The sequence below is a fragment of the Bactrocera oleae genome, chromosome 3 (assembly GCF_042242935.1).
Source record: "Bactrocera oleae isolate idBacOlea1 chromosome 3, idBacOlea1, whole genome shotgun sequence".
Classification (NCBI taxonomy): domain Eukaryota; kingdom Metazoa; phylum Arthropoda; class Insecta; order Diptera; family Tephritidae; genus Bactrocera; species Bactrocera oleae.
Window position 1 is genome coordinate 88841443 of NC_091537.1, and position 11600 is coordinate 88853042.

The window sequence follows — 11600 nt, forward strand, 5'->3', positions numbered from 1 at the left end:
CTAAAAAACGTTAGTTAACAAAACGGCAACAAAAAAAAATGGCAAAATAGTTGTAAAATAGTAACTTGTTTTACACGTGAAAATACCACGAAAATATCGCAAATCAACAATCGTGGCGCAGTACAGTTAGTCAACTAGTGCATGGTTGCGGTAAATGTCACACACACACACACACACATGCATATATATTGGGTTTTTAGCATATGCACACTTTATAAATCATTTAAAGCGCCGGTAAATATGCAAACATAAACTTGCTTTTTATAACGTTCAGCATATTTTTTCCAATCTTCACACTCATGTGCAAACTAATTTACTTTTTTTCTATGTTAAAGTTTTATTTTTGCGTATTTGTGCATTATGCAACATATTATTATTATTATTATTATTACAGCGCTGTAAATCAACATAAAAGGTAAATAATGAAACGCGTAAAAGTGAAAAATGCAGACAAACACACATATACATATGTAAATATACACACACATATAAACATATAAATACACACACTTTAACACACACACATGTAGCAAGTATTATTAAGCGAAATGTATTAAAGCATAAAGCATCTGGACGTTTGTATGCTGGCTTGATTGGAAATTCGCTGCAATTGCCGGCGCTGCCACAGCCGCCACACATGGCGTATGAGTGACATGCAATTTGTTGGAAATTAAATTTTTACGTGCCAGCCGCATTCAACTGCAACGCACCACCAGTGCGAGTATATTATCAGAACACTACTCAATTGCTTTTATTCGCAGCGCGCACACATGCAAAAACACAAACTTACATAGACACTTTAATATATACAAACACACACATATGCATGCTATTTGCCCGACATAATTATGCTAAAAATTGATTGACGCCGCTTTTGTAATGCAGAAAAGAATTATTTACTTCTGTAATCATAAAATAGTGTGGCGTTTATTTTTATGCGTGAAGTTTTTGTGACTGTGTAAAATTCACTCTTTTACTGTTCAAATATTCACTTTCTTTTAGTGATTGTGTTGGGTGTAAGAAAGGGATATCTTTGTTTTTTTTTTCTTTTAAATCAGGTAAACGTATTTCGTTTATATATAATGCATATTGGAAATGGAAGTAAAAACAAGAAAAACGTTAACTCCGGCTGCACCAAAGCTATAATACCTTTTTCAGGTGTAGTTTTTATAGCATAAAGTGGTATAAAGAGATTATTATCTTGATTTTGATCGGTCAGTTTATATGGCAGTTATATGCTTTTTTCGAAAATTCTAGCAATGCATTATACATGCATATTATACAATAAGCTATGCCAAATTTCTTGAAAATATCTTGTCAAATGAAAAAGATTTCCATACAAGCACTTGAATCCGCTCGCTTTGTTTATATGTTTATACATATGACAGGTATATGCTATAGCGAAATATTCTAAACAAGAACTTGCTTTTGAACGTTCAGTTTGTATGACAGCTATATGCGATAGTGGTCTGATATCGGCGGTTTCAACAAATGAGCAGCTTCATGTGGAGAAAAGGGCGTATGCAAAATTTCAGATCCATATATCAAAAACTGAGGGAATAATTCATATATACCATATACAGATGGACAGACGGTCACGGTTAAATCCACTCAGCTTGTCAAGCTGATCATTTATATACAATATATACATTGTAAGTTGTGACCTAGAGCAAGTGTCCTGCAGTCTTTTCGAGATCTTTCGAAAATTTTATTGTATAGCGTATTTCCTGTACGATAGCTAGACAAATCGCACTTTTTCTATTCTCTACAATGAGTTTTGAACCCTGTATATATGCAGCCGCTTTCCGGCAGCTAAGAACAGTAATTGAGGTTACCATATATGATCTGACATTATTGCCTTAATTGCCGTTCGGCTATCGATGTATATATTGATGACTATCATGTTCTTTATATCGCTTCTTGCGTTAGTAGCTGAAGTGGTTCTTAGCGCTTAGCTCTACAAGTCGCTGTATTCTCCCTAACGATTTTCGGCATGAGATTTTGCGGGCAGCCGTCCACCGCACCAAAGTACCGTAATGCAAGATTGTCTTATTAGTAGATGCGTAGAGGGCACCACTGACATTTATCCGTCCTTCTGCCACATTAATATGAAAAAAATTAAATATTTTTCGAGCTGTATGCTCTACTGGAAGATATTGTTAGTACAATGATATATGGTCCAAAATAAATATCAAAAAAAAAATTTTTTTATACAAACTGAACGACCAAAAACAATATAAGGATCTTCATAAGATTTCTTACCTGCTTATTAACTATTATTATTAGAAAAGCAGGCTCTCTCATTTTTTTTTTAAATGACTCACATATTGGCCGATATGCGGTATAAAGTCACCCGGAAGTTCGTAAAGAATAAAGAACCTTCCAAATAACATAGCTAGAAAGAGCTGTAAAACGTTTTACTTTGTATGCAAACCGTTGGCCAGTTACGTTCTCAGATTTAGTAGTTATACATATAACTACTATAAAAAATGCACGTGTGAAGAGTATTATAACTTCGGTGCAGCCGAAGTTAACATGTTTTCTTGTTTTGATTTTAATTTTTTTTTATCAGATCATATCACGTGATGTCGATTGCCATGAGAAATCGCTTTGATTTTTATCGGAACAACTTCTTCTTCGCACTAGTGAATAAAGCTCTTAAATTAATTCAATGCACCATTTGTATAGCATTGCAATTAAATTTAAGTCAGTAAAATTGCTTACTATTTAATTATTTGTTAATAAACTATCCAGTTAAAGGGGAAAAAAATACATACATATTTGCTATAGGGCTAATTAAATTTACTAAAGCAGATAACTACCAATAAAAAATATAACTTTTAATTACTTATTTTTTTTTAATATTTGTGTACTATATATAATTGTTTTTTGTATTTAAAATTATGCTAAACTGCATTTTTACTTGTATTGAATTTTCATTAATTGTTTGCTGATTGTTTAATAATATTTACATTAATTTTTTGCGTATGATTTTATCTTTTTTCATTCGTTAGCATAACTACCATTTTTTGTATTAAAATTTTGCGCCGCCGAAATTAAAGTACTTTTAAACTTTTCAAAAATTTTCATCTGGTCAATGAGTAATGAAGGTATGAGTTCTCTTCTCGCTTTGCGATTACAAAGTAGCAGAGATGTGTGAATGAGAGGATTTGACATCATCTATTTAACTATTGTAGTGATTGGCTCGACTATCTATAAAGTAAACAAAGTTATTATTTCGTTCTTTGTAAATGTAGACCACTTCTTGCATCTATTTTTCTTTTTGCGATATTTGTAATTCTAGAAAATAATTAATCACATTTTTGAGCAAATACTGTTGTGAATTATTTTCAGCCCTGACACTACAACCTCAACTCTCGCTTACATATAACAATTTACTTTAAAGCTAGGCTCTTACTATTTCCACGTTTATATTGGCAAAATACAAATAAAATAAGTGAAAATTAAAAGCAAGCAACCGCATTGCCGAACTGCCGGCGAGAGCTATTTTCAATTTCCGCGCTGCAAACGCAAGCATTTGCGGTTTTTGGTTTTTTAACAGCAAACTTACTCGACAAAGTTGCAACGTCTTTGCTGCTTCCTTACTTCGATCTCCTGTTTGCTTTCTTTTGCTCTCTTCCCCTTATCCCTCCGCGTTTGCCTGCTTCACTTGCCACACAAACGTCATTGCCGCTGCTAAATGCAATTGAATTGAATTGCAGCCAAAAAAGTGATGAAAATGTTTCCCGTACAACAACAAACAATATAGACATTGGCATAAGCAGCAGAGCTATAACCAAATTGAAGTCAAATTCAAGCTGCTTGTCATTGGGGCAGTGGCAATGTTACAGCCATTGCGTCGCATCTCATTGCCCTCATCAGTACGATCTCGAGCGATTTTTATTTATTTCGTTTTACGCTGCTTTGCTGCATTTTTACTTTAGTTTCGTACACATTTTTGCGCTTTATTCGTTTAATTTAAATTTTTTGTTAAAATTGAGCTTTCAATTTTGCCAAAAACAGCTTTTGGTGTCATTTTATTTTAATGGTTTCCTGTTTTTTCTTAGATTATCTCATTTCCTTCTTTTTGTTATTAGTTTGTATATAACAACATCAAAATATGCGTGTTCTTTTCACTTAAATTGTATGTCATTTCACGGGCTTCACTTGATTTTGAGTATTTGGTAGAATAAATTTTTTAAGCAACGATTAAATTTTGCTGTTATTTGAGAACAATAATTTTTTTTATCTTTGCATGTGACGTTTACTTAACTGTAAGCAAAAATCACGTTTAAAAAATTAGTTTTACTATAAAATATTTCGGGATTCCGAAAACAAAAAAAATCTGTTAATTTATGCAACAGAATAACGAAAACTCAAAAAAATGTATCAAATAATATATACTATTTTTCTATTAAGCTTTCAAGTAAGAAAATGCTAAGGTAATCACGACTAATTTCGATTTTAAAAATTTCGGTATCCCGAAGGATCATAATTTTAACCTAAAACACCAAATATTGCTATTAAAATTTAATGACTCGAAAAAATACAACTTCTAAAATGTGAAGACTTTAAAATTAAATCACTAATGAGGAATTCACCGAATGTTGATATGTGATATATGTGCATATGTATATTAGTATAGAACATTGTTGTAACCATTTAAAACAATACTTTCTAGTTCTATATACATATATATCATTTAAGTCTCCTCAGATTTTTGTGATGAAATAGAAATAGAATACCAAATATTGCTGTTTAAAAGTTATGCCACGAACAATTTCGAGTTTTAAAATCTCAAGACTTAAATTCCATATCGCTCAAGGAAAATTAGCGTCATATTACAATAGATATTATATAGTATATAAAATATTTATACAACTATTTAATATGCTGGTTGCTAATTGTACATATGTGTAATTTAAGTTTATTTAGTTTCATTTAACGAAATCCCGAAATGATCTCGAATAATCCCGACGTCATAAATTTCGGTATGAAGTAATATCGTTTTTTTATTTTTTATTTATACTGCCGAATATTGCTGTTTGTAGTTATGCCCTTAACCATTTCGGCTGCAGAAATCGCATGACCTATAATCTAAGCCACTCAAAAGAAATTAGCCTAATATTGGTATATGATATAGTATAAAGAATATTGATGCAAATTCAACACAAGTGTAATTAAATCTCTTCAGATTTTTGTGATGAGAACCCGAATAATCCCGACATCAAAAATTTCGGGATCCCGAAATAATTTTATTTTTATTTATAAAGCCGAAACTTTTAAAGTTATGTTCCGAATAATTACGACATTTCAAATTGCATTAGTCATAAAAAGTTGCCGTATAATGGTTTATAAAATAAATGTAAAACGATCTCAAATATTAATTCGAATAAAATTGTACTGTGCCTACAATTTTTCCAAAACAAAATCAACAATTGTACTGTGTTTCCTGCAGAGTATGTTCGGTGCGCTGAAAACACTAGTCTTTTTTTGCACAAATTTGAAAAGGCATATTTTTTAATTTACATATAAGAGGAAAACACTCTACGACTGTGCTCAGTCAACAATCATAAAATCAAACTTCCTCCCTCCTCAAAAATCACTTACAAATAAACTCAAATTGCAATTTAATTACGTAGTCTTCTTAAAAAGATAATAATTTGAAAAGAAAATAAATTTGTGTTGAAGAGTAAAAAATTATATTACGTCAGCCAAATAAATGGGTTAATTCATTAAATACTATTTGGCAAGCGTCATAATCAATGCAACATGCAAGATAGCAGGGCGTATGATGAACTTTTTTGTGTGACTTGCGCTGCTTGGCTTGCAAAGAATTTTTCGAGCAGGACGTTTTTATTAATTTACTACTTTTACTTCTTTGCTGTTATCATGAATATAAATGTCACTTAAGATGTAGATATGTTTGTAGTAAAGCATTAGCTTACATTATGTTTAATTGTATGACACTACAGCTGGCTTTTAATAATTTTTCAACTCATCCGAGACAAAAAATACCACAAAAATGTACTTTTTTGTTTTTGTTTACTTTTAGTGTTTACATATAAAAATCTTGTGCATACATATATATATATTATATTATATGTATATATATATATCTTAAAACCAACACCGCGGCGTTATTGTTGTAGAGCAAGTGCACACAAGCGCAACATTTATGCTTGAATGCCTCTGTCAGCTAATTAGCACATAAAGTGTGACAGTAAATTAGTTTTTAGTGAGATGTAGCAACTATAAGTGTATTATCACGGGAAATTATAAAGCCTTTAAATACGGAAAACTAATATATTTTCCTCTTTCAAACTTAAAGTTGTGACAGAATATATATTTATTTACTTTTTTGACGAAATTCTACAAAATCATGATATATTACAATTTACAATATTTTGGGTTTTTTCACAATTTTAATTAATTCTACAACAAGGGCAAAAGTTTGGTTACACAATTTTACGCATATACTCTTACACTTTTCAAAGTCACTGCTCCGAAATGTACAAAACCTTTATTACAACCTTTTTTCATTTTTCTTGCAACTCTTGGCAGATTTTTTTAAACATATATATTTATTTATATAATATATTACTGTATTTTTGAATTGAAAAAGCTCTTTTCCAACCTAGTGTTAGGTGATTTAGTCGAGTAGGTATACCGAAGCACACATCATTGTCTTCTTCTAACTCCGACTCTTCCTTATGGGTTCTTTTTTTTTTCGGCAGCAGCGCCAGCATTATCTGCAGTGGTAGAGGCAACAGCAGCTTAAGTTCTAATCAATCGTCCGTTCCCAGCCGAAACTTAGTAACCAGTATGTACACAGACCTTTTAATTGTCAAACAATTTTTATGATATCTTGGTAAAAAGTTTAAAGTCTTGTCAAATCATGACATTTCCACATTTTTATCGATCTGAAATTTTGCACACATCCTTTTCTGCTAAAAGAACCAGAGATGTTGGACCACTATAGCATATATATAAATGTCAAACAAACCGACCAAAATCAAGTGCTTGTATAGAAAGCTTTTAATTCTAATGAGCCATCGTCACGAAATTTGTCATAGATTATTGTCGAAGGCAGTGGTTTAATCTCCGAAGAAATTGTTACTATTGCATACATATAGCTGCCATACAAATAGACCGATCAAAATCAAGTTATATATTTTTTATTTAAAACAAATCCTTAAACTCATATGTTTGACCATTTTAAGCGCCTTAAAATATCTTTCGTATTGTTAATCTGTATGGCCGTAGTAACCCGCATAAATTAACTTTTAATCGCCAAAGCATTAAATCATCCAATGACATCCCTACATTTATTAACATTATAACATATATATTTCAGTCATTTATATTATATTTCCACCATTTCACACAATATTTATCAGTTATTATAACTTACATTTAATATTGCTTTAGCTGCAGCTTTATATTTTTTTGTTTGCTAACAAATCCATACTGAAATAAACATAATCTGTGTTTATTTTAAAATTTACAAAAACAAATAAACAGTTAATACGAAAAAAGCGAACGAAGCTCAGTAGTCCGAGTTAATTTAAAGCAAAACAATAACAAAGCGAATATTAACGGTCATTGCTGCGACGACAAACAGCAACAAAGCAGTTAGCAGTTAAAACTTCCCACAACAATAATGTAATCTATGTAAACAATTGTCAAAACTGTCTGTAAAATTTTGGCAATAATCGAGTAAAATAATATTTACAATGTAAGGATAAACATTGTAACAATGTAAACGTGTGTCAGTGGTGGTGAGTGGTGTGTTATATACAAATGGTATATAGTTGCTGTGGGGCATGAGGACGAGATGTGTAGTAAAAAATAAAATAATTTTTTTTGGAAAGTGAAATTTAATTATTTTTTTAGTCATTTACTGTTTTTCCATGAAATATATGATTCGCTAACAAAATAAAAGTTATGATACCTTTAATGACTTTTGAACAGTGAGTTTTGCGAACAATTTGTAAGAGACCATTTTTGTAGAGAATTCAATGTCAGACAAATATAAAAGAGGCTTTATCTTTCTATATATATAGTAGATACTGAGATATGCATTTTACTTTACAATAATAGAAAAAAAATGCTAAGCTGAAAAGCTGAGGACCATAGTAATATTAGGAGAGAAAAATAAGTTCTGTGATTTTCAATAAAAGAGGTTAGTTGAGCCGAAATATTTTGAAAGATCGGCAAGCAGTAGGTCTTTGTGGGGTACTAGGAGGGAATAACTACTGAAATTTCAGATGTGGAACTCTACAAAAATACTATATATATTATCACTGTGTAGACAGTTTTACTAAATAAAAGCAAGAAAACGATTCCAAAACCAAGTCGATTTCAAAAATAAAATATACCATCTGCTCCAATTTGACTCGGACTGTCTCATTTAAACTGCGCGCCTAAGCCGAATCATTACATATTTTTTTCCTAGATTTGTGCAACATTTTTATGTTTGTGTGAAGTTTGATCTTCTCATGTCTCCATATTAGCGAAAAGTTTGTCTTGCGATTTTTACTCTGCAAAAACAGTTGAATATCGAGTTTGCTTAAAATGTTATCTTTCTAATGAACACGCAGCTACGAAATTATTGAAACTATTGCAGAAATATTTTGGGGAATTTTAACATCTAGAGGTGGCCCCCTTAGTTGTAAAGTACATTTTCGAGTTAAAATTTTTATTTCGTAAAAAATGTTTGATAAGTGTTCTAGAAGCTGTGGAGAGTCCTCTTTCTTTCCAATTAAAAATTATCAACTTAAAAAAATTGTTTGTGGTCATTATTGGAGTTTAAAAAAAAAGTCTTAAACGACAACATGCTTTGCTTAAGCGTTAAAATAAATTTTGAGTCAAAAGAAGTAAAGAGTTTAAACCAAAAATAATTTTTTCTTGTCCAAAAAACATTTTAACTCGATATTTATTTAAATATATACAAATAGATAAAAATTCATAAAAAAAATTTTTTTTTGCTCCACCCTAATTTATGTATCTATTATGGATCCACTTAATATATTTTGGTTAATGTTGTGGTTATGAAGCCGGTCAATGCTAAATTCGTACCAAAAGACTTGAAGCTTGAGCAGAGAACCTAAATTCATCAAACGCATTTGTTCTGGTGACGATACAAATTAAGGCCATCCCAGTCGAGGCTTATCCGTCCATTCACCACGGTTAATGATGGTAACAGCAAATAAGTCCAAGAAACAGTGCTTGCAAATAATTGCTTTGGCATCAGAGACATAGCAAAGGACCTCAACATCTCTTATGGATCCACTCAAGTGTTTTGGATATGAAGCAGGTCAATGCTAGACTCATACCAAAAGACTTGAACCTTTTGCGAAAATGATCTAGACCCTACATTCATCAAACGGTAATGGTTTTTTTTTTGTCATTCCGGGTCAAATTTGATCATGATATATAAATACTTAAATATTGTCTGATAGCCAGGACAGGTGAAAAACACGAAATTAGTGAGTATTAGAGTAGATATCTAGATATCTTAGCCTCTTACTAAGAACCGAAAACCCAAAGTTCAGATGAAGCACATCTAAAGTGAGGGATTTCCAAGTCCTCTATCAACCCTTTTGGTGGACTAATTTACTGAAGGTTTTACTGTATTATTGGGACTATTAAATTTCAATATACAATAATATTATTTTAATCATTGTAATCATTGGGTTATTATTATTATAATAATTTTTGCTTGAAACCAATATTGCTTCGGAACAGTTTTAACTGTCCTAAGAACCCACGCTCTTATAAGAGTGGTCTTTGTTACTTCCGTTTAACTAATTATTAAAGTTTAATTTCAAACTGTAAACATATGTACAAGCTTGTTGTTATCCCAACAAAAAGGTCTAAGTTTCAATCTTCCCTTTCTTTTCCTTACAAAAAATTAATGACTTTTAGTTTATGCTGCTGCAGAAAAACAAAATATAGAGGATTGCAGTACTAACGGCAATTCCCCTACTGCGTCTTTACATGCTGCCCGTGCAACTTCGTTCAAATATTCATATTAGCACATGGGTACATCCCACACATATACATTCATATTTAAGCCGCCTCGCTGCCTTTTGTAATCCTAAGTTCATTTTGCTTTGCATTCAACTTCATTAGGAGTGCTTCCTCTTTTTAACCTACCAAATTCCGCTCTCCAAATCTGCAGCACACTAATCACTCTTGCTGACAATGATCGCCAGCCACTATAACAGTAGTTTGTCTGCTTGCTTTGTTAGCTTCGTTTTTGCTCGCCCCCCTTGTAATGTTCATGGTTTTGTCTGCTTATTTGTTTACGGTAATTATGTGTGGCCACATTGCTTGTTGTTGTTGTTCGGCAATCGCAATTCTTTTGCAGTTTGTCAGTTTTGTAATCGTAATCGTTTATCAGTGTAGTTCATTTATAATTACATTGCAATTTACAATTATTGTTGTGGATTTATACTTGTATGATTTTGTGTGTGTGTGTGTGTGTGCTTGCATATAAAATGAATGCTTGTTTTGGTGTTTGTGCGGTTTTGTTATACATATTGTTGGCAATATTTTATAGTTGTTGTGCGGCATTGTTTAAAATTTGTTACATTTTAACGATGTGGTGATTACTTGTTGATGTATGGCAATTACAAGCGACTGCCTTTCTATGAAGTCTGCGTTTTTGTACTAAAAATGGATGTGATTTAAGTAGTGTTCATTTGGTCATATTTTTGAAGACTATTAAATAAGTTTTGGAATGAGAAACAGAATTTAACCGGCTATGTGCTCCGTTAATGTCCTATTTCGACTGTTTGAGTGTAAAGAAGACTCTTTCACAAAGGTTTTAGTACGTCAATAACATTCTCGATCATCAATCAACGCTCCTCTGAACTTTAGAATTTTTTTCAGACAGATTTTTACTCAGATTAAGTATTTCTTTACTTATTAGGTCCTTTTTGGGTCGCCAAAAATTCCTCTTAGCTTTATTCTCCGCACGTGTGTCGACTGGGCTTCCAGCGAAAGCTTTTGTATTTCCCTATTCCTCCCCTTGTTGTAAAGTGCTTCATATATAACCTCAGAAGCTGATGAATGCGGGAATACAGTAGCCATTTCTAATGAGGTACCTGGCGGTAGGTATAAAACGCTAGGTGTAGGGATCCCCGAAGTCAAAAATCAATATGAAAAAAAAAACAAAGAAATGAAGCGGGCTGGGACGTCAGCCCAAACGTCTGTGGGAGACGAGGCTGCTACTACTGGCGCACACAGGAACTTGATAAGCTGTGTCGCCAGCGGCCACACCTCCACTGCAACGAGAGTTCCGGTGGTTATAGTACTACTTCCAAGCTAGTTCCACAGCGCATGAGTGCCCCAGTCTATGAAGACTCGGATCAAAAAAGCGCTGTGAGCTATAACGAAGAAAAAGAAGGAGAGCTAATGCGCTCTTCTGAACAGGTGATCAAGGTTTTCAACTCTAGCAACAAGAGAGGACCCCGGAAGAAGCCAAGCAAGGAGGGCTGAAGTCTAAAGCGCAATACAAAGCGGAGGTCGGGATATGTAGTCGACTCGAGGACAAGTCCAACCTAAAGGAAGAGAAGGTAAAACGATTGGAT